The following is a 24,665-nucleotide window of genomic DNA, read 5'->3' as shown; positions in this document are numbered from 1 at the left end:
TGATTTTAAATTGGCATTGCACTTCCTTAGTCTCAGAAGTAACACAAAGTGGGGCTGACCCCAGCTTAGCTTACAAATACTTTCAGGTACCTCAGGCAGCGTTACTGCAGGCAGAAAAAATGGTGTTTGGTCCTTGTTCATCAAGGTCTCCCCCTGTGATCACTTTTTCTTTAGGAGCGCCCTCCAGTGCCAGTGATTTCTTGCCATGTTCCCAATGTATGAGTTTATTCTGGTGTAAATCAGGGCAAACCAGACTCATTTCCTAAATTTCTAGTTGCAAAGAAATGAGATTTCTTGGAGTGACAGTGATGCCTTCTGCCAGTTGCCTCATCTCCTAATCAAAGAATTGTCATAACGAATCAGCTTTTCTTTAGTACCTTATATACACTCAACATACAGATGCAGAATGGTTTCAATACACTCCAGAACGCTCCTCCAAGCTGGAAGAAGCCTTGATCAATTCATGCCCTTCTCAACCAGCTGAGACACAGGACTGTGTCTTTCCCACTTTATAATTCTTTGCTGAGTGCTCATACTGAAATTGTTTCATAACCACATGAATTTGGAGTTTTCATTTCACCCTTGGAAGAAATGTAGAGTCTGGCACAGTGACAAGTATAACAGTGTGTAAAAGCACAATTAACTTATGCTCCCACCCCATTTTTTTACATTTCTAAGGAAGCTCTGAGATTTCAGAGTGATTGTTTTCACTTCAGAGCCAGCAGCACGTGGTCCCTTCACTTCATCAGCCGTGCCGCACAGAGCCGGCGTGCCCGGGCACCGGTGTGAGCCCGTCCTAAAGGCACAGGAGAGAGGTCACAGCCTCAGCACCCTGTGCCGTACCCTGGCAATGGGCTTCCTAACTGAGAAAAGCAGGAATTAAAGAGGTAAAATGGAGCTACATAATGACACTAACACAGTTAGGCACTGTAACTCCTTCAGAGCTGTTAAAACTGGGTACCTGTACCGTGCTGAACATCAAGGAAAGCACAGCTGAGCCTCACAGTTCAGGTCATGATGTGAGTGGCTCCTGAAGCCTGCAGCTGGGTCTGCTGGGTCGGCATACCCTCAGGTAGCAAAAGCTGGAAAAAGTGCACCAAAATATTTCTTTCTCTGGGAAATACCAACTCTGAAACTCTTCACAGAAACACATTAGGCTGATGCTTTATCCAACTGCAAAAAAAAAAAAAAAAATAGAGAGAGAAAATAATTATCTGAAAGCTGCAGAAACATTTTAAAGGTTTTTTTTTTCCTAGTACAATCAACTTTTCATTTCAAAATGTGAATTTGTTTATACATAAGCAAGTAGTACCCTAGAGAATAAAGATCAAACACAATTTTTCAGTATGATTAGGTTAGAGTGTGCCAAAAGATGCTGAAGTTATCTGTTTGCCAAGTATTCTAAGATTCTGAATTCTCAATTCATCGTGGTAAAAGAAAGATGGTAAAAAGAAAGCAGTTGTAAACACTCCATACTATTATCCCAATAGTGCAAATTTTTATTGAACTTTCATACCTGCCTGCTTTCCAAATGCAGCTTAGGTGAGCAGAGTTAAACGTAACTTCTCAGAATGTGGCCCCTTCTGTCTGTCCAATTTGTTGTGTGGCTGAAAGAGCAGGTGAGATTCATAGTTCCTGAATGAAAAAGAATATATTTTCCTAGTTTAAGGGTGTCGAATTTGCAAGGCTGAGGTTATCTGTGCTGAACCTGGACACTTCATCAAACCATAGCGATGAACTTGGCTCCGTGGTGACTTTGGTTTACTGCCACTTGCTTCCCGGAAATATGAGTGACACCACGGAGAACACCTCGCCTGCATTTCACCCGGCTCCTGACGACAGCAGGCCCTCATAAGTTTTTGTTGATCTTCCAATATATTTAAGCAATGGTCTATTCTCCCTTTCTTCATTCATTTATTGACCCTTTTTTGGCATCTGTATGTAGATACCTCACTAACAACTGGTGCTAGTATAGGCCAGGGGTGCTTTCAGATGTAATTACCCCAGGCTCTAATAGTCTCAACTCAAAACACAACTCTAGAGTTCATCTGTCTTAAATTCTCTTAAAGTTTGTTTTAGATATCCATCAAGCTTGCCACTTCTAAGGGAAAATAGTTTAAAACCAGTATCAAGCAGGCTGTCACTTCAGAACCACCATCACTGATCATGGATGGCATGAGGCACCAGGCAGGTCTCATATTTCCAGCAGCGTTCAATAGCACTGCACATGCTTTTCCCTTACCACCAATACCATAAAGACATTCTGCCAGACATAATCATCTGTATCTAGGCTGGCAATTTATAAGCTATCCTAAGCACATGGTTTTGAAGAGCCTAGCTGTTAAAAGAGGAACAGCCTGCTGCAGCAATGGATAAAATTGCATCTAAAAGGAGAACCAAACAATGCCACGCCAAGCCTTTGCTAGTTCTTCTTCACGAGCCTATGCTCAGCTTTGTGCAAGGTTTTAAAGCTGTTTAAATAAACAGATAAATAAGTAAAAGTATTCTGCCACTCCTAAGTGTTTCAATTGTTGCAGATTAAAAGCAACGCATGCTGATAGCCACAAGAAGGCAAAGGAGACTAGCTAGGTTTTATATTGCGAGGTTTTAGTCTGTGAATTCTGATTTAAAAAAAAAAAAATGTTCATTTTTAATGGAGTTCTAATGAAACACCCTCAAGCTCTGCAGTGGTTTGCATCTATGGTTAGCGGGCCAAATACAGCATGTTTGTTTCGCAAGTAGCATTAGAGATAAGAGAGGGCAAGACCATGCTCTGGTTTTACAAGGCTGTGAGAGGCACTTAGGGGCCATACAGTCCCCTGCTTGGCTGCCTAAGGCCTGCTCTGGTCATTAAGTAATGTGGAAGGCTTATAATAACAGCTGGTGACCAATATATTCCCTTTGTACAAATGTTTTACATTTGTCACCATAACCACGGCAGAAAGACAGCTCTGCTCTCCTAAAAGGCTCAGTCTTGACCAGAATTCTTTTATTTACTCACAACTGCACCATTACAAGGCATCATCTGTCAGATACTGCTATACCATGATGAGAGCTTAGAACCTACGCTAAGGATAAAAAAGATCAGTCACAACACAACCTTTGGGATACCAACCTTTGGGATACCACAGTAAGATAAAAAAGTCTTAAGTAGGAAAAAGGGGTGGGAAAGGTCTTACAAAAGCTCTTTCCTTAAACTACTTGGAATCATACTTTCAAAGGAAACATATTCTCAATCTGTGAAAGGAAAATAACCTCACAGTTCTGTGTGCAGTGGAAAAATAATAAAAAAAAAAAAGAGGTATCTGGTCTTGAGATGCACCACAGATTTCACCGAATCACAGGAAGGGTAAGGTTGGAAGGGTCCTCTGGAAGTCATTTGATCCTACCTCCCTGCTTGAGCAGGGACTCCTGAAGCACCTAGACTACATCCAGGTGGCTTTTGAAGATCTCCACAACCTCCCTCTCTGGGTACCTCTGCCAGTGCTGTTACCTGCACAGTAAGGAAGCGCTTCCTGATGTTCAGAGGGAACTTCTGGTGTTCCAGTTTGTGCCCATTGCTTCTTGTCCTAGCACTGGGCACCACTGAAAAGACCCTAGCTCCATCTTCTTTGCATCCTCCTTTCAGGTACTTATATGAATTGATAAGATCCTCTCTGCGCCTTCTGTTCTCCAGGCTCAACAGCACCAGCTCTCTCAGCCTCTCCTCATAGGAGATGTGCTCCAGTCCCCTGATCATCTCAGTGGTCCTCTGTTGGACTTTTTCCAGTATGTCCATGTTCACTGTTAATTCATTCTTCTTTTCTCTCATGTGACATTCACAGCTGAGCTCTGCCAGGCATTAACTTTCTGCTTTCCAGATACACAGGTCCCTTTTTTTCCAAACTTCGTGTTTTCAATGGACAGCATATGAATTGCACATGAGAATCACTTGCACCAAACATGTCTCACATGGTCACTGTTGATTCAATCCCACTGACCTCTTATTAAAAAAAAGAAAAATTTTTGCACGCTGTCCCAGCACGTCTGTGGATGATCCTAGGCAAACAGCAGATTATTTCACTGAATCACTTCCCCAAAAAATTTTGTGACTTACACACTTAGTTTTGTGAACTAAAATGTGATAGCGAGCACAAACCCAGACTTTACCTTAAGTTTATGGAAAAGCACCAGCAGCCTCCTTGTTCTAAAGGAATTTTAATTGCTCATCTTCCACACCTTGGGGTCATTAGCTCTTTTTTACTGGCCTATTTCCAAGAAAAGATCCATGTATTAACCTCGCTTCCATCATTTTAACTACCTTTCTCCATTTGAGACGAGGATCAACAGATGACTACACTTACTGCAAGGAGGAGGGAGGGTGTACTATTTCTTCATTTGGGAATGGACACGCAGACACCTTTTTTGGCTGCATGCAAACAAACATACTTTACTGCAGAGAGCACCTATGGCTGTGTAATCCCACAGCTCAGCAATTTGGCCAATGCTGACTGCAACAAAACACTCCAGTGAGCCAACAGTTTCACACAGAAATATGAAGTACATGAAGTATGTCATGTCTAGCATACAAACTCCTTTCTTAATTATCTCCTTGTCTCCTTGGACTGTCTTGCCTTTCTGGCTGTAGCATGCACAGTTTTACATTATATATCCTTAGAAAGTCAAAGAGTCCAAGAAGATGAAACGTTTTTTCCCTGTTTGTACAGGTCATGCAAGGACCAAAAAGTGTTACTGCCACTGCCTTGAGTCAAGTCAAATACTGTTGTTGGTAGTGTCCACAGAGCTTACACAGTGAGGGAGAAGAGGCAAGATTGATGGCTAGAGCTGATGAAATGTTATAGCAAAGATTTTGCCAAAATCCCACTTCTGATCAACGGAAATATTCCCCAATTCTGTGCTACTTTCTGCAAAATCTAATGGTTTAAAATAACAATCTCAAACAGTAAATACAGTTTTAAAACATTTAAATGTTTAGTTTTCATTTTTTTCAGAAACAAATACCTGTGCTTTTTGAATAATTATTTTAAAGCAACTTCAAATTTTGCAGGGTTCTTACTTAAAATTTAAAGAAAAATTAAATTAAGACAAACAATTAAATGAACAAAAATGAAGTGAAACTTCATTTAAACCAAGAAGGAAAGCTGACAGCTTTTCAGTTCACACTCTGCTTGAAGATGGATTGTTGGATTGTTTTGAATATGCTCAAACATTCTTTACAAATATTTTTGCTGCATGTTTTCAGAATTGTCAAAAAACAAAAATAGTCCATTATTCACATAGCTTTGCCAGTAAGCTCCATGATTACAAAGGACACAACTCATGTGGACTCACAACAGCTGTATTCCATCTAATTCTCCTAGTTCAGCTTTGGTTTCCTATTGGTTTGGCAACCCTGAAGGTCTAGAATACGTTGTGGATAATGTTAGGCACGAGAACATAGGTAGAATTTAGGCTGCCTGAAAACAGACTTGAATTCATGGAAATTTTCCATCTCCTGCTGCTCTTCGAGGAGCAGTGCCACTCTATTCCTCCCCTTCCTCCCCTTAATCTAGGATTGTGTTCATACGGCACAGTTAGACTCTGCAAATGGCACTGAAATGCATATATGTATCATATATGTATGCCTGGCTATCGGCTCTTCAGGAGGGACAGGCAGCACAGAAGGGGTGGTGGCGTGGCTCTCTACATTAGAGAATCTTTTGATGTTGTGGAACTCCAGGCTGGGAATGATAAGGTTGAATCCCTGTGGGTTAGGATCCGCGGGAAGGCCGGCAAGGCTAGCATCCTGGTGGGGGTCTGTTATAGACCGCCGAACCAGGATGAGGAGACGGATGAGGAGTTTTATAGGCAACTGACAGAAGTTGCAAAATCGTCGGCGCTTGTCCTCGTGGGGGACTTCAACTTCCCGGACATATCCTGGAAGCACAACACGGCACAGAGAAAGCAGTCTAGGAGGTTTCTGGAGAGCGTGGGAGATAGCTTCCTGACGCAGCTGGTCAGTGAACCTACCAGGGGTGGTGCCCCGCTAGACCTTCTCTTCACAAACAGAGAAGGACTGGTGGGAGATGTGGTGGTCGGAAGCTGTCTGGGGCAGAGTGACCACGAAATGGTAGAGTTCTCTATTCTTGGCGAGGCCAGGAAGGGGACCAGTAAAACTGCTGTCTTGGACTTCCGGAGGGCTGACTTTGAGCTGCTCAGGACGCTGGTTGGCCGAGTCCCTTGGGAGGCGGTTCTGAAGGGCAGAGGAGTCCAGGAAGGCTGGGCGCTCCTCAAGAAGGAAATCGTGATGGCACAGGAGCGGTCCGTCCCCACGTGCCCAAAGATGAGCCGGCGTGGAAGAAGACCGGCCTGGCTCAACAGAGAGTTGCGGCTGGAGCTTAGCAGAAAAAAGAGGGTTTATAATCTTTGGAAAAAAGGGCGGGCCACTGAGGAGGACTACAAGGATGTAGCGAGGCTGTGCAGGGAGAAAATTAGAAAGGCCAAAGCTCATCTGGAGCTCAATCTGGCTACTGCCGTTAAAGACAACAAAAAATCCTTTTACAAATACATCAACGCGAAACGGAGGACTAGGGAGAATCTCCATCCTTTACTGGATGCGAGGGGAAACCTAGTTACTAAGGATGAGGAAAAGGCTGAGGTGCTTAATGCCGCCTTTGCCTCAGTCTTTAGCGGCAATACCGGTTGTTCTCCGGACACCCAGTGCCCTGAGCTGGTGGAAGGGGATGGGGAGCAGGATGTGGCCTTCGCTATCCATGAGGAAATGGTTGGCGACCTGCTACGGAGCTTGGATGTGCGCAAGTCGATGGGGCCGGATGGGATCCACCCAAGGGTACTGAGAGAACTGGCGGAGGAGCTGGCTGAGCCGCTTTCCATCATTTATCGGCAGTCCTGGCTATCGGGGGAGGTCCCGGTTGACTGGCGGCTAGCCAATGTGACGCCCATCTATAAGAAGGGCCGGAGGGCAGACCCGGGGAACTATAGGCCTGTCAGTTTGACCTCAGTGCCGGGGAAGCTCATGGAGCAGATTATCTTGAGGGTCATCACGCGGCACTTGCAGGGCAAGCAGGCGATCAGGCCCAGTCAGCATGGGTTTATGAAAGGCAGGTCCTGCTTGACGAACCTGATCTCCTTCTATGACCAAGTGACGCGCTTGGTGGATGAGGGAAAGGCTGTGGACGTGGCCTACCTTGACCTCAGTAAGGCTTTTGACACCGTTCCCCACAACATTCTCCTCAAGAAACTGGCTGCTCGGGGCTTGGACTGGCGTACGCTTCGCTGGGTTAGAAACTGGCTGGATGGCCGGGCCCAGAGAGTTGTGGTGAATGGAGTCAAATCTGGTTGGAGGCCGGTCACTAGTGGAGTCCCCCAGGGCTCGGTACTGGGGCCGGTCCTCTTTAATATCTTTATTGATGATCTGGATGAGGGCGTCCAGTGCACCCTCAGTAAGTTTGCAGATGACACCAAGCTAAGTGCGTGTGTTGATCTGCTCGAGGGCAGGAAGGCTCTGCAGGAGGATCTGGATAGGCTGGAGCGATGGGCTGAGGTCAACTGCATGAAGTTCAACAAGGCCAAGTGCCGGGTCCTACACCTGGGCTGCAACAACCCCAAGCAGAGCTACAGGCTGGGAGATGAGTGGCTGGAAAGCTGCCTGGCCGAGAAGGACCTGGGAGTATTGGTGGATAGTCGGCTGAATATGAGCCAGCAGTGTGCTCAGGTGGCCAAGAAGGCCAACGGCATCCTGGCCTGTATAAGAAGCAGTGTGGCCAGCAGGTCGAGGGAAGTGATTGTGCCCCTGTACTCGGCTCTGGTGAGGCCGCACCTCGAGTACTGTGTTCAGTTTTGGGCCCCTCGCTACAGGAAGGACATGGACGTGCTCGAGCGAGTCCAGAGAAGGGCGACCAAGCTTGTGAGGGGTCTGGAGAACAAGTCTTACGAGGAGCGGCTGAGGGAGCTGGGCTTGTTCAGCCTGGAGAAGAGGAGGCTCAGGGGCGACCTCATCGCTCTCTACAGTTACCTGAAAGGAGGCTGTAGAGAGGTGGGGGTTGGTCTATTCTCCCACGTGCCTAGTGACAGGACGAGGGGGAATGGGCTAAAGTTGCGACAGGGGAGTTTTAGGTTGGATGTTAGGAAGTACTTCTTTACCGAAAGGGTTATTAAGCATTGGAACGGGCTGCCCAGGGAGGTGGTGGAGTCACCATCCCTGGAGGTCTTTAAAAGACGTTTAGATGTAGAGCTTAGGGATATGGTTTAGTGGAGTACTTAGTGTTAGGTCGGAGGTTGGACTCGATGATCTTGAGGTCTCTTCCAACCTAGAGAAATCTGTGAATCTGTGAATCACAGTGGTGCCAAGGAATAAGGCAGGACAGGTATCAGATGAAGGGAAAGAGAAGTGCACCAAGGAAAAAGAAACTTGGAGTAATGAGTCAACTAAATTCTCAGAAAGAGAGCGATAAGATGAGATGCTCTGGTGACAAGAGGAGATATGATTCATAGGAAATACACGTGAAATACAAACCTGGGACCCAATGTTCACTGCCATGTCTGGGGATGGCTGAGTGCTCACAAAGGTATCACCAGGAGGAAACTCTGCTAGATGTGTGTGGTCACCTCTTCCCTAGAATACACAGCTGTCATTCATCAGGGAACAGAATAGGAACTCAATAAGACTGTACAAAACTTGTGCTTTCTCATAGACCTTTTATAAAGCTGCTTTTTTAAATGCAAGCTCAGCTGTGGAGCGTGCTTTTGTGACTTACATTCGGTATCTATTACCATCACTTGTTCGGTCCCAAATTGTGGGCTTCTTTGGAATAATGACTGTTGTAACACTGAATGCCAAATCACGCTCTGCCCAAGGAGCCTAATACCTAAATGTAGGGCGAGAAAGAGGGAGAGAGAGAGAGAGAGACAAATAAACAAGAAATAAAGGAGATCTATGAGACAACCATGGTAAACAGTAGTCTCAGCACATCATGTTCCCTGGCATTGCCAGCTCTTTTAGCAGACATTGTAGCAAAGGAAAACTTTTTTCTCTAGCTTCAAAAATAATCTATATTTTGAATGTTTTGTTATAAATCTGTTCTGATCATTCATGTGATCTCTGAGTTGAGAACAAATATAGGCTATCTTAACATACCAATAACTCATTGGATATATATCTTTTAGCTGTGTGTCCCAAACAATTTTATAATTTACACGCACACGTATTTAATTGTATGTTTTAAATGAATAGGTATTCATGCTGTGCCTTATCCTCATCACGAAAACACATTTTCTGGGTAGATGAGACATTTTTATAAAAAGAAGTTTTACTTCCGGTTATGGACATGATCTCATAACTGTTCCTGGCTTGTAAGGTTACAGGGATCAGGTCTGTGCTGTATCTACTGCAGTAGGAAGCAAAGATCTTTCTTATATGAAAATGCATTGATTAAAAGAAATCAACAAAGAACTGTAAATTACAAGGTCAAAAAACGATTTCTAACAAGATCATCCAGCTCAGCTGAACTCAGTGGAAATACTCCAAATAACATCAGTAGAGGCAAGTCCTAAGAATAGACTGATGGTCTGGAAGATGGATGTGCTGGCATATTTTATTTACACTGCAGAACTGTAATTTTTGAAGTTCTCTGAGGTATTCAGATGCAAAGTCCAGTTAAAGTGCAGGCTTTGTCTCTATCTATATTGCTACTAGACTCAATGTGACTTGGTCTGTGTTCCCATACACAGGAAGGACGGATAGACTGGCCACAGAGGAAGGGGCAAGTTGAATCCATTCCCCGCCGTTCTCTTCCAAGTAGGGAGTGGAATTACAGGGGAGGAAATGAGGCGAGCCTCAGCTCAGCTTGCTGGCAAGAGCATCTTAGGCTGTGTGGGGTAGGAGACGGGAAGGCGAAAAGGCCTCCTGAGGTTAAATAGCCACCAGCAAATTACTGGCCTCCCTCAAACTGGAGGAAGCAGGGAGGAGTGTGATTCCAAGGGGTACCGAAATTCCTGCTCGAATTAGCCAAAGGATGACGCAAGTTACATGCTACCTACTGCCCTGGGTGATGCCTGTGATCATAACCTAGTGCAGTGAGATACAAAGGCACCTGAAATTTTAAAACAAAGGTCTGCAAGCAGATATAGATCTGAAAACTCCATGTGGCACCTCTTCATGTTTAGGGGCTATTTTTAAAAAAGCCTAGGGCAGTGGCTGCCAAGAATAATGGAGTTTCTCAAGCTCCAGCCCCATTATGAGAGATTTTTGTTTTATTCTTCATAACCTGTAGCTTAGGGCACAGAGCCATTTACTGCCAGGTTACTTGTTCAAATCAAGCTCAGAATACCAGTGAATAAAGTGTTTACCATCTAACAACTACAGTTTGTTAGAAGCCTGTTGTATTGAATCAGACCCCTTTTGGGCAGACTTGAAAAACCTACATCTAGCTCCCTGTGCTAAGAGACGTACTAGCACAACAACCTAAATGCAGTGCCAGCAGTGCTGTACCACCAGCGTTGCCCAAAGCAGGCTGGAAAGGGATTGTCTGACCGCTGTTTCCCTGAGGACCTCCAGGGAAATGACATGGATCTCATGAGCTTCTTAATCAGCAGAATCTGGGGGAAAAAATAAATAAAAACAAAACAGTTGGTGGTCTCAGCTGTATTTCTTGTGAGCAGTCACCCATGTTGCAAAAGCTTTCATTGTGAGGGGCACTAATCATTCCCCGTTGCTAGAGCTCTTAGCCAAGAAGTCAGAAATGAAATTACAATGGAGAGTAAAGGTCAGGCTGACAGAAGCACTGAAGTTTCCTTGCCCCAAATAAGGAGCCTGAATTTCCACCAGGACCAGTGGGAATGTTGGTTCCTGTGTAGGAATCAGGCTGGACTCACCTGACCCACACTGAATCACTGCAATGATGATCAGGTAAAATGCTGCCGTTGTTTCGGGTTTGTCTACAAAGGAGGAAGAAAGGCACCTCCAGAAGTTAGATCAAAGCTTTTGTGGGACACTCACCTCCCCTGGAGGTGCTTGTCTCATTCATCAGTCAGAAAGATCTGCGTGCCTTCCAATCTAAAACCTCACAGAAGTGGCCAAAATGAGAAGTCACGAATCTTGGCCTGTGTATCTAAGTCATCCTGTGTACCTGCCCTCATAGTACAATATCCCCTCACCTCATGCTTGTCACTAGGATTCCAGCATTTAGCATAAGCTGGTCCTCCTCATGCCCTCCCCGGGGAGGCCTCTCTCCACTGGTCCAGAGGGACCCTTCACTTAGGTTTAAGGCTTCAAGCTTCTAACTCAGCTTGCTCTGCTCTCCTCTGCACGGTCTGTGCAGCATGAATGAGCCTCACAGCTGCTGCCAGGCCAGAGACGGAGATCTGTATGACTGTTATGTACACTGCAACATGACTGCTGGCTTTGCGTAGGCCGTGGTGCCCCCCTAACGCTGTTCGTTTCCAAGCCAGGTAATCCTAGCGTGTGAAACCACTGCTAGTTCTTATTCCTAGTCGTTTCATATGCCTTTTCATAGAGCTCCAGCTATAGCTTTCCTGTTCATTAGACACGTCTTTACCAGAGCCTGTAACAGACCAAACCAAATGCAAGCCAAAACTTGATTTGTAAAACAAGCATTAGGGACCTATCAAGGTTAACCGTAGGTAGCAGGCTGAAAGATATACAACCCTGTCTGCCCTGAAATTCAGAGAAATAGCTAAAGCAATATGAGAAAGGCAATTCTGAAACTGCACATTTTGAAAGAAACTTGAAAGAAAGGCAGTCATTCTCAAACACAAACATTACTTCTCTCATCAGAAAGCAGGTCGCTAACAGTGCTTCCCACGAGCAATGCATTTGTGGTTATGCAAACCTTATAGGCACAGTTTCTAATACAAGCTAAAATAAGTATTTTCATTACTAGCAAGTTCAATGCAATTATGTGTCTTTGTCAGTAAAACTTAGAATGTTTTAAATTGCATTTCTAATCATATTTTTATTAATTAGCACACAGCTTCACTTTTAAAATCACTTTAAAAAAAAAAACAACATAAAATACAATTTCTCAGTGTTTAGACTCTGACACTCGTGTCTGCCAGAACAGATCTTAGACACTAATCTCATTAGAGATACCCTCAAAACCTTATATTTAAGGAGCTTCAGGTAAACCAGAAGCTTGCTCCCATGTGGGGAGTGAGCACGCGGGTTCTCATGGTATGAGAGATGTTGTGGGGTGGTACATACTTGAGGGGCAGACAGCGGTACTTGGTGTGATGGACCAACCCTTCTGGGGAGTGCTGCAGCCTTTCCCATCAGAGGCATAATCTGAAGTCTTATTCTTTCCTGTTTCTTGCAGGAGTCACATAAGTAGCAAATCTTCAAGTATGCAGACTTACTTGCAGACATGGGATATGCCATGCTCAACATCAGAGGATATATTCTGGAGGTTACAAAGAAACAGAAAATCAAATCAAATCAAATGTAAATAGTGTAATTATACCAAAACAAAGCTGGTAATATGATGTTTTATTGGAATCAAATTCATATTTCTAAGAAAATATCTGGTTTTAGTAGAAATTATTTTCTTACATGACACTTCAATGCTTAGGAATGTCTAATGTTTAAAAAGTCACCATTTTTAAACAAATGGTGGTGTTTCAATGGAAAACGTTGGCATTTTTTTCACTTGAGCATCACTAATTCTTGCGGAATATTTCATTCTATAAAAGCTTTCAACGCATTACCCAATTCTACCTACTGCTCTCAAAAGAGGAGTAAAGGGGAAAGGGAAAATTCTTAGCAGAGCAAACAGGGTTTAGGATGACAGGAGCTTCTTGGTGCTGAGTGGGAAGGTGAGTTTGTGTAGGGCCCGCTCTGATCTGAAAGGCAATGTCCAGCCCGTCTCTCTCTTAACTTTAGCTTGGAGCAAGTGTCAGATCCCAATGTAAACTTTCCCATCTGTGTTATTCTATTAACTGAAAGGGAAAGGGATTAGCATGTGTACTTGTCACATCTTTTGACCTGCTGCATACTGAGACCGAAGGTAATGTTAAGGCAAACAGCATTCTTCTCCCTCTGCCAGGATAAGCAGGGCATGGGGGCGGCGTTTTGTTAGAAGAAAAGAAAGCCAGACCACGTAAAACAAAGTATGTACTCAGTGCAAAAATAAATCTTGGAAGCTGCAGACTTCCAAAGGGTATACCTTAAACAGGGCAAGAGAAAGAAAAAGAGAGAAAACATTTGAGAGGAAAGTTCCCCTCTCTGCCAAGCGCCAGATGGAAGGCCTTCCCACGGAAATAGCTGCAGAAGACAGATCGCTGACAGAAACCACTGCCAAGCGAAGGAGGTCCCACTCGTCCTGCTGGTAAAAGCTTAGTGGACGAGAATATAATACTCTGATTAAAACACTTGCTCCAGAGAAGGGGGCTGGAATGCAGCACAGTGCTCTTCAGCGCGACAGAGCGCAGCTAGTATCCCCAAACAGGGCGTAAATTTTGGGAGGTTGATGTGGCTTGGGGATCCATTCCTTCTTCTCTTATAGATTCCCCCCTCAATGTAAGTTTATAGAGCACATGTGCACACACCCAGATGTGTAATGGCAGCAATAATCTGCTTTTCTTCTCCCTTCCCCTGCATTTTATTTCTACAAGGCCTTTGCTGTGTTTGGGACAAGATGAAGTGTTGGATGTTGATGCTGTTAGAGAATACATTTGGATATAGAGGGTTTAATGAAGCTAGGCACCAAAAATCTTTTTCAAGCGTTTCAGTTAACTTGGCACTAAATTATTCATAGAAATAGAAATGGAGGGCTCTTCTCTCCTGCTTGTCCTAGATGTTTCTGGTTCCTTTGTTAAATCCATAAGAGTTCATGGTCAGAGAAGAAAACAAATGCAGCACCTCCAGGATGATCCAGGCAGCTCACCAATGGGAAAAAAAGGCAATTAGCGGTATTGCTATCAGAGAGAGCCAAATGAACGGGACGGGATGTGCTGGGTACAGCGTGTCCAGGAAACAGGCTCTTCCAAGAAGGCTGACCAGGTACACCCTGATGTTTCCAACATTTGAATAAGAGATGAATTACCACAATTATGGCTGAGGTCTGAGCATCCGATGTCAACAGAGGATATAGTTAACGCAAAATATTAACCACAACTAAAACACAGTTCCACTGTTGGACCATTTACCCTCCTCAGAGTGCAAGAAGGATATCAGCACATCAGATTTAGTCCAGAAGTGGATTATCAACATGGACTGAATACATGAGGGAGGTGAATTTGTTCAGCCTGGAGAAGAGAAAGTTAAAGGAGGGGATCAAATCAGTGCCTTCTGCTAACCAACGGATAGCTATAAAGGAGCTAAAGAATCAGATAAGAGCCCTCACACTTTACCAGGTTTACTCTTTTCCCTTTACATGACCGGAGGAGTCCAGCCTGACACTACAAGGCAACATGATTGCAAATCCCCCATATAGCCCATTTCCCTCCTCATTTTCTCCCCTGCTCTCACACTCCGCTTACTGACTTTGTATTACAAGTGCCCACTGATGGGCCAAGCCACAATGCACTGTGCAAGCACTGACTGCAACCCTGACACCAGCTCCAAGTTGCCTTTTAAGGCATCTGCCACCCCAGCAGAGATCTATGCACTGGTATTTGTATGTATCAGAGCCTGATATCACCAGATTGTTTGCCTTTTAGAAAGACCCTAAAATGACATTTCCCAAGACAAATATATAGGTGTGGTGTACATACACCGACCAACAGAATATTTCCAAATATAGAGTCTTGACAATATCTGTGTAGAAATCCCTAGCCTTAGCTATCTCTGAGCTTAGCTACTAGCCTGTCTTATTACCCAAAGCCAGATGTGAAGCTGCCTAGGCCCTTGGTCTGATATCCTCACAGACTGTCCTTTTTAATCAAGTAATTAATATATGTTTTTTTCTATAGATATGTGTAATTATCTATGTGCAAGCACCCATACATACAAAAACACAGACCTATACACACACACCTCTGCACAATGAATGCTACCAGATAAAGAGGAGAGAAAAAACCACTCAGGGCACTGCACTGCTTTACATCACAAATTTGTGGTCTCCTGAAATGGACTGACAGTATCTGCTTTCTCCAGGATTTCACAGATTGTGTACCAAGCCGGTGGCTTTAAAAAGACTACCGGTTTGCTCAACAGAACTTACTAGTATTCCTTGGCAGCTTTCCACTCCAGTTCTGCACTGGCCAAATAATCTGCCTAATGCATTTTAAGCCTTAATTAGATTTTTCTTACTTTTATTTTTTCTGCTTAAAGAGAATATTAGTATAAGGAGCAAGTATTTATAGCCCACTCAGTGGTGTTCTGACACCAAAATGCCAGTGTTTCCACCGCCTGGCACTGCCAAGGCCTAACGATGCACACAGCTACAGGCGCACATACCATATCCTTGAATGCTCTGAAATGCCAAAAGACAGAAACTTGATGATTTGCCCTTATTTTAGCAGTAGCAAAGTGAAAGGAAAACATGGTGTGGAACATTTTAATATCTTAAACATTTCTATTTACTTAAGTAATGTTGCAGTTTTTCCAATTAGGGTATTTTCATGCCACTTTTTTTTCTCTCTCTCTATTTGTCCTCTATTTAATTTAACCACAATATATGTCTTCAAATTCTAAATTTGAACTTGCCTGATTTCCACCCTTTCTCACTAACAATTCCAATCTTTTGCTTCAATTTCTTAGCTGCTGGGTCCTGGAACCTATACAGGATGGTGAGATTTCTGGTAAGTATATCTGCAATTTTTCCTGTTTTAGAGCAGCTGAACAAAGGGAGCACTGAAGCATTGCTCACACCTATTCCAGAGTTACAGAACATTTTTTACGTGGAGGCTTTTGGATCAAGTCTCTAATACAATAAGGAACAGTAAATGGCACTTGTAGGATCTCACAGGTAAGACACGTAGGGGGGAAAAGTTCTGAAGCCATGACAGCAAAAAAGCAAGTCACCACTGGCTTCAGTTTCACACTGAGGTTTCTGAAGGGCAGTACGCTCTTTAATTAGCTAAGTGACAGCAGTATAGGTCTTGTTTGCACTTGATTTTCACTGATTTCATTCCTCACTTGCCAGCCATTGGGGCACCTCCAAGCTCAGTGCAGATGCTGTCCTGTTGGCTCATCAGATCCCCACTGCTATCAGTGTCACTCACAGAGCTAATATGAGTTGTGGTTCACATGCTGCAGCTTATTTTAAGTGAAAAGAAGGTGAACCAGTATTAAATCATTTCAAATTTGTCCGGCTGTCTGTGTTGTGTAGGTGTTGGTGTGAGCAAGTGTATCAAGATCTAGTCCTTGCAAAATGAAGGTAAGTATTGCTCAGCTTCAGTTTGAGTTTTAGATCACAGTTTGTCAAATGTAGATGTGAACTAAACTCTATCAGTTTGCTTATCCCTTCATGCTAATAAAGTCCCACTACACTAATACAAACTCCTCAGAGAAGTCTTTAAAATGAAGGAAAAAAAATCAAGCTAAATCAACTCTCAAATTCCCATGCAAACTGGGTTTAAGAGTGGAAAATTTATTTTACCTATTCTTTGGGTGGTACAAAAATCTAAAATTCCTATAGCCCTGCTTCTCTTGGCCAAGTCAAACAAGGATATTGTCCTTTTAATGTCTTAAAGGCTCTGTTTTCTTGTAATGCCAAATGCAATATTTTTTTGAAAACACTACACCAGAAGTTTCCCAGCTGAGAAAACAGGCTGGTGAAAAATGGTTTCAGAAAATGAAATAAACCATGCAAAAGCTGTTCAGGGTGTGTGTATGAAATGAACATCTGGATTTGGCTTGTTAAACTGCCTCCTTTTTTCTCTTTCCTCCCTCCTTTTTCTTTTTCTCACAGCTGTTCGAAAGAGTCCTAAGGGCAAAGAGACAGGTCAATGGACTGGGTTACACCTTTTTTTCTTTCTCTTTTTTTTTTCATACCTCTTTGCACCTACGCAAGGAATCCAGGCCACATGTGTGTTTAATAAGTAGGCACAAACACAAGAGAGAAAAAAAAAAATCTCAATTCCTGTTGGTTCTTAGGAGAGACACTGAAGGAAAAATAAACTCCGGATTTCAAATTTTCTCTCTCTCTCAAAAAAAAAAAAAAAAGAAACCTTATGGTTCCAATAAAATATTTCTTTAAAAACCCAATGGATTTTTTTTTTTAATGATGGTCTTTGCAGAGCATATCTTTTTCTCTGCTCCTTCAGACAGGAATAACAACGGGTTAATCTATAACCTGCTGGAGCAAGAGGAAATTATAAAATGCCAATGGCCTGGGTTCACTGAACTGAGTCTTCCGATACCACTAAATAGATACATACACTGGTATGGAATGGGCTGGGTTCACATTTAATTTCGGGCTGCAACTTCCTCAGTTTGAGTAGTCCAGAAATGAAACAAAGAACAAAAGGAAGCGAGAAATTATCTGGAGAAGATAATTTCAGAGAAACAGATGATTCATCTTTTTCTACTGGCTCTACAACCCCTGGCATTGCTGAAGCAACAGCCAGCAGCAGAGCATCTTCCAGCTGCGGCAGGCTTCAGCAGAGCTAAGGGAAGAGCTCTCACAGGGCTCTTCCAGCCAGGGTGCGAGGGTGCGTTAGGTCTGACACAAATCTTAGCTCATATATCAAATCAACATATTATGCATTTCGGCTAGCAACCGGGGCTGCTAAGATAACCCTAGACCACTGGCTTTAGCTCAACTGAAAATATTCAGCTCCCTCTGAAATACAGCCACAGGCACTGTACCTTTATATACACACGTAGAGACTACCAGTGAACAAAGCCACCAAACCCGAGGAGACAGAGAGCTGCTATAAGCAAAACCCCCTCGTTATTTAAAACTCTATTTTCTGCTCAACTCGTAGCAACTGCGGTGCTCCTTGTGCACGTCTACATTTGGTGCACAGATTTTAAGCTCAGACAGAAGTATTACACACCTGCTGATCCTCACAGCAGCAAACTTGAACCATGACTGCTGGCTACACCTCATTTTACTCCTGGTCCTGAGTTCTGCTTGGGTTTAGTCACAATACTGCGGTCAAGTAAATCAAAAAACAATCCCCCAGATACTTAAATTTATTTGGGGAATCTTAATTTGGCTAGAAAATTGATGTTGAAAATCAAGAACCTGAGTAAAAACCTTTTGCAAAACACATGTACAAGTGCCAGGAAAGAAGCTCTAGTGCTTGACATTAAAACAACTGAGGCAACGCAGTGATATTTTCTAGAAAAAGCCTTTGCACAACAGCCTCCATGAGAAAGCCAGCCTCTGTCAGTAGGTGCTGCATGTACAGAGCAGATTAAACACACAGCGACAGTGCTGAGCTTTGGGAAGGTTTTTCTAGAGACGAGAAGGCCGTGCTGTTTGGTGACCCTGGATTTGAACTAGGTAAACTCTACTAAAAATAAAAAAATAATGTAACAAACAAACAAAAAATCAAACACAGAAGTCCCAGCCCAATCCCACTGTCCCCCTGACTGTCCATCTCAGGTGTCCATGGGATCCTTGGCAAGGAGGCCAACCTAAATTTCAAACAGAAACTTGCCTCTCATTAAGTTAGTCTAGTGATGGTTATAGGGAGTCATATTTGTTCTTCAAAGATCTACTTTGCTCCTATTTTCCAAGCTCATGTCTGCTTCAGTAGGGCTGAAAGACAGTGTTACCCCCGAATCCAGCTGAAGGCAAAGCAAATTCCATTTCTCTTCTCGCTTCCCTTATTTAAAAAAAAAAAAAAAAAAAAAGTCCACGAGAGGAGCATGGCAGTGAATATTATTTATGGAGCACCTAATAAAAATGCTTTGGGGAAATAATTACTGGAAACATCTGACTGTGTGACTGTAAATGCCTAGGCCCCAGTGCGCTGATTTAATGGACCACTGCTTTACTCTGTTATGCCTCGTGCTACCGACATCAAGCCCCCTGCCCTCCTGTTAAACTGCCTGCATCGCTGCTAGACCGGGACTTGGTTCTGCGAGGTTTATGGCAGCTTTCCAGAGAGCCATAATGTCGGCAGGGTGACTCCTTGTTCACAGCAAGGCCTCGGGCCAGCCCCACGAGGGAAAACGGGCTCGGCGGCTGGACGAGGCTTCGTGAGGGAATCGGAGTGGAAACCTGAAGGTTTTGTGGTTCTGGGACTGAGCAATGTTTAATAGCCAGACGCCAGGTGCTTTTAGGTATTTCTGACTGACATTGGTTGGATATGAACTCTTCCCTCTTTTTTCTATCCATTTATCATCCACAAACCACCAAACTGTTATTTTTATCGCTTTCTTTTCTTTTCCTTCTTTTTGTTTTATACCCTCTTATGACCTTCTGAACCCAGTGGCACAAACCCAGGCAGCCTCCCTGCACCAAGGGTACTTCTTACCCAGAAGACTTAACTAATGCTCATCAGCTTTTTTGTGAATAGATACAAAAATTTTAAAATTCACAAACACCTTGTAAGTGATATGGAAAACACAAGGATTTGAAGTTCCTGCTTTCATTTGCAAAAACAGTCCTGAAGAAAGACCGGAGGGCTATTATTTAACTGCTGCTGCTGAGTTGCTATATGAAGAGGAAAAAGCAAAAGGCATCTCACTGCTACACTGACAGCAACAACAAAATCATACCCGCTCTTTCTGAACCCAACAGTCAGAATGCTTTTTATTTTTTTATTTTTTTATTGCTGGTTTTAATGTAATATTTAAGTTGGAACTAAAACAGACCATGGAACATTAAATCACCACCAAATGCAAATTTACCTATGTATCTGAACTAAATTTTCTCCTACATTTACAAAGCAAAATTCTGCCATTTGAACTGTGAGCTCCCATTGCGTTTAATGGGAGGGAGCAAACTCTAGACATTACTTGGAATATACATGCACTTATCTTGTTGTTACAGGTCTCCCTCGCAGAACTAAAAGAGAGCTTTAGTATCAGACAGTATCTCTCTGGGGTCATACCCAATGAACAGTGTTTTTTGAAAGGATTATTTCAAAGGAACTCTGAGAAAGAATCTAATGACTTGCAAGCTACAGAACTGCAGCATGGGAGGAAGTAGATAATGGAATATGACAGCAATGCATTTTTCATAAATCCAGTGATTTCTATCGTAACGAGAAACCCATCTATAATTCGGAGAACTTCTCCCCCCCTAAAAGGAAACCTACACTGTTGCAGAAAGTGCACTGAAGTACAAAATGAAACAATAATGATGATGATGTTACTGATGAGTCCCACAGCTCTGTTTTCCCTCCCGTCTCACTACGGTTTCAGGCGTGATTCAAGAGAAGCAGCTCCAATCCCTCTCTGCCTCAGCATCACTAACCAGGGAAGCTCACAGGCATACATCAGAGACCTCATGATAGATGCGAAACCCTAGAGAAGAGGCTGTTCTTTATCTGCTGGAAGTTAAGGCCTGCATCTGCTCTCAATTAGCAGGCAATTAGGGGAGTTGAAAACAAACCTGTTTACATTGGCTATGAAGTCTAAAATAATTTGTGAGATGTCAGGACAGGATATTAAGATGTTAATGATCTTGTTTCCTTACTTTTTTGCATGCAGTGTAGTATCGCATCTTCCTTTCACAGCTCCATGTTCAATGACAGATTGATTGACTTCTGGCAGGGTAGGAAACCACCAGAGATGGTTGGGATGGGAGAAGTTATCTGGCGAATAGTATGTACCGGGGACCTGACGATAAGGAGTTCTTTGCAAAAAAAAAAAAAAGGAAAAAAAAAAAAAGAAAGGTTGCCGTTCATTTTTAATTGTGAAGTAATGTCAGGTCATGCATTACAGCGGTCAGAGGTTTCAACCACAATTCCCATAGTAAAGGCCTGGTGTGCAACCTCCTGCAAAAGTCAGAAACAGCGACTGAATGAATCCAAAAACAACTGTTGGCAGACTTTGCTGCACTTGCTCTGGCTGGGCTGGTTCTGACCCCAGTTCTTCCTCCACAAAGTCCAGCCTAGGCCAGCGACTGCAGTACAAGAGTATTGGTGATAGGAGGACGGTTGGACTAGATGATCTTGTAGGTCATTTCCAACCTTGTGTTTCTATGATTCTATGATTCTAAGAGGCTGTTTGCTCCCCCAGGACTCACCCTGAATTAAACGTCTGTGGAAGACCATGACCTATAAACTCCAGGTTAGGATCTGGGAGAAGATCCTGCTTATTTCAGTGCTGCTTCTTTCCAAATATCTGTCTACAGCACTAGCTCTTTCAGATGGAATTTTCACCACTGACCACCCAATTCAGAGGTCTGTTAGGGTGAGGTTGCTGAGGGCTCAACTAATGCCTCCTGCTTTTGCTTGGGTCACTGCCGATCAGTCACATAAAAAGGCTTTGCAGAAACATAGTCTTCCTTGAGCAGGAATTGATGAGTGGCATTGATACCCTTTACTTCTGAAATCACTGAACTGGATTCCTTTAGCACAATACAGAAGAAGAATGGTGGAATGGATCTGAAAAGCACCTGCCTGGAACACACTTTTTATAGTTATTTAATAGAGCAGGCTAACTGTCCTGGTGACTGCCCAGGTTAATTCTGTCCAACACAGTGGGGTAGCTATCATGCTGCCCTCAGATGATACAGTCATCACATTTTACCTTTAACCCTGGTAACTAAACAAAAAAAATGTTTTAGTAAAAAAATCAAGTTAACAAATTTACATTTTTACTACTCTAACTCATCAACAAAGCCACCATAATTATTTATGTCATGCAAGAATAGGCCTAAATTCACCTCTGCCCTCCACATTTCAAAAATCCAGTGAACAAGAAGTGCACCACAGGTGCCACTGTGCCCTCTTGTGTTCTCCTCTGGGCCATCTCCTCTTGTCTTTTTTTTTCCATCACACTCTGTGGATCCAGCTCTAATAAGAGCCAGGTGTTCAATCCCCCGGGCTACAAAATAGCTTTAATTATAATATTAATAGCATTCTGCTAAATCAGAAAAAAAAAATACAACAAATAGGTCAGTATTTGTGGTTACATTTTTCAATGTCCTGGCGTTTGTTTTCTTTCCAATTTTATGTTTCTCACTGGCATTTATAATGCCTAAGAGACATTCCAGAGGCCAAAATACAGGCGATCTGATCTTTGCATGATATTCCTGACTTTCCACAAAAAGAAACACTAGGAGATCGCATCTACATTATACCAGTCCCAGAGGTATACCCTTGAGTCTTGACCTCCTTTGATGAAAAGCAGAAGAGCTCAGTATTATTAGTATTTATTGTTATTATCTTAATTGCTACTATTATTAAGCAGCCCATGAAATAGATTAATATAAATAACACAAACACAGACATTTGAAACACAAATTCAAGCACAAAGACAAGACACCCCCTATTTACCAAATATTAAGCCAAATTAATTTAATACTTTCCATTAATAACTCTTGCAAATGCATGCTGTATGAGTCAGTCAATAGTAAAGGTTAGGATGAATGTGTATAGTACAGGAATGCCAGCTAGTCCCCTTTATGGATACCTATTTAAAAGATTTAAAACAAAAAAAAGGCATTATAACGGCCCCATAACTTAGTTTCTGGCAGTAACATTCAGATCGAGTTTGTTCAGTTCAGAAGTCAAACAAAACCAAAAACAAACAAGCAAAAAAACCAGAAAGTGACAGCAAATCTTAGATGTGCTCCGAGCCCGGCCACTTTGTTGATACCACTCGATGCAGCGAGCTCAACCCATTCACTCCTAGCTCTATTGACTCCTCACAGCTGAGAGTAGTAAAACATGTTTTTGTCAGTAAATTAGACTCCTGTGACTCAGACATTGACACACAGGGTGCAGTCACCGTGTGTACAGTAACATGGTGCCATATTTAGAGTTTCTAACCATAACCACACTTGCAAAAAAACTGCATTAGATCAGCAGGCAGTTTCCCGGACTCCCACTCCTTGTTTCTGCCTTCAGGAATCCAGATTATTTGTCTTGTACCATATAAAGTTGCTTAGGAGATAAAACAGTACGAAGGAAAAACAGAGGGGCCTAACAATTAGCTGTAATCTGTTCTAGCTTGAATAGATAATGTTATAGTGGAAAATAGCAGATGGGGGGGGGGGGGGGGAGAAGCAGCAAATAGAAACCTAACATGAAAACAAATCTTTTCCCCTACTTTTTATATTTTAAAATTTTTAAGTCATCATCAGTAGCAGGTAACAAATTTACAGCTTCGGCCAATCTTCATTAATTTCGTATTTCTTCGTACAGGCTGCTGTGAACATCAGCAGAGCCAAAGCAGCAAGATCTACCGAGTGTTGGAGGTCAGTGCTGTGCGACTCCTGCTGCAGTGAGCAGCCACCCAGAGGGAACATTTCAGCTGTCTTCTCCCTCAAGAGCAGGTTTGGTGCTTTGTAAAGGCACCACATATTTTTTTATTGAGAGAGTGAGTGCAGGTATTGCTAGTAGATGAAGAAAGCTGAGAGATGCACACAATTGCACAGGATGTTTTGGGATTAGAGGGGATCAGAAGCTCATGCTTTCATTGCAAGAGAGACTGTTTAGCAGTGAGGGCAGCCAAGATCAAAGATACCTGTCCTGGGAAAGGAGTCAGATAAACATCATGAGCTAGGGAAGATGACAAGCACAGGAAAAGGGGATCGGGGACCTATCAGATAACTCTGACCTAGGTCCCAGCACATCTACTGCTTGCTAAAGAAAAGGAGTCAGCCCTATACAGGTGTATTTATTATTTTGTCTACACTTGTTTCTTTCCCATGCTGTGTAAGGGAGAATCATTTTAGCACCGTAGGCAAAACCTGCACACACACTGCTCTCAAACCAAGTGTCCAAGGAATTACAGGGTGAGCAGGGAGCGCCTGTGGGGTTGCGAATCTACGAAAACTCCTGGATGTCAAGTCCAAAAGGTCATGGTTGGTCCTGTGGTTTTAGGGCAGCTGCACCACAAAGCTTTGCTGCCTCAAGTACGCTACCGGGCACCAAAGGAGGAAGCATCCCAGCAGACAGGATTCTTTTAGTGAAAACACAGAAAGAAAACAAAGGGCAACAGGGGAGGGAGAAAAAAAAAAAAAAAAAAAAAGGAATCAACTATTTCCCTGATCAGTTTTGTTTAAGTGTTGAACTCTAAAAAGCCCTCTTACAATAGCACCAACGTGCTACTGACCTGGTTCCTTCGGATGCCTTATCAGGGCAGGGAAACTGTGGAGCCCAGGTATCCAGGACACATCTGAAAAGGAAATCAGAGCTGAGAAAATTAAGACCCTTCGCAATATTGCAATTTTGCAGTGGACCCCAGGAAGTCCCTTAGGTTAGCTCCCTCTACTTAGCATATGTTTCTCTATTGCAAAAGTCTCAGCATCACTCCTGCTCCATTTTTTGCCTCTCAGGAGGCTGGCAGCAGCGGAAGGGGGGGGCTGGCCAGCTCTGCCATCACTGTTTATTTTCTGGGAAGTCAGACTTGGTCAAGAGGAATGAATCTTGTGTTCATTTTAAGAAAGTTTATATTTGACTCTGGTAGGGCTGGGGAGGAGGTGAATGATAGGAAGGAGAGGGAAGGATCAGAGACCTTGTGGGGCTGCCCCCAAACACCACAGGCAGCCTTCTCCCTGTTCCCAAGGCAGCCAGATGAAGCAAAGCACCACAATCAAACACCTGATTTATTTTTTTTCTTCAAAGCTCAGAGA

The 24,665-nt window shown here is 43.2% G+C and overlaps 1 protein-coding gene across 1 annotated transcript in view; it reads right to left on the bottom strand.

The window, feature by feature from the left end:
- The window catches only part of LOC310882590 (uncharacterized protein), a 343,849-nt gene that overhangs the window by 15,178 nt on the left and 304,006 nt on the right, over positions 1–24,665 (bottom strand). The window contains exons 39-45 of the mRNA XM_083801528.1: positions 24,146–24,208; positions 20,556–20,714; positions 12,221–12,416; positions 8,757–8,867; positions 8,516–8,627; positions 1,517–1,635; positions 962–1,173 (exon numbers count right to left, since the gene is read on the bottom strand). The gene's annotated coding sequence lies outside the window, so the exon portion shown is untranslated. The remainder of the gene's footprint in view (positions 1–961; positions 1,174–1,516; positions 1,636–8,515; positions 8,628–8,756; positions 8,868–12,220; positions 12,417–20,555; positions 20,715–24,145; positions 24,209–24,665) is intronic.

This window comes from Anser anser (assembly GCF_964211835.1).
Source record: "Anser anser genome assembly, chromosome: 16".
In the NCBI taxonomy this organism is placed as follows: domain Eukaryota; kingdom Metazoa; phylum Chordata; class Aves; order Anseriformes; family Anatidae; genus Anser; species Anser anser.
The sequence above is the reverse complement of the archived record's forward strand: the minus strand, read 5'-3'. Positions and strand labels throughout refer to the sequence as shown.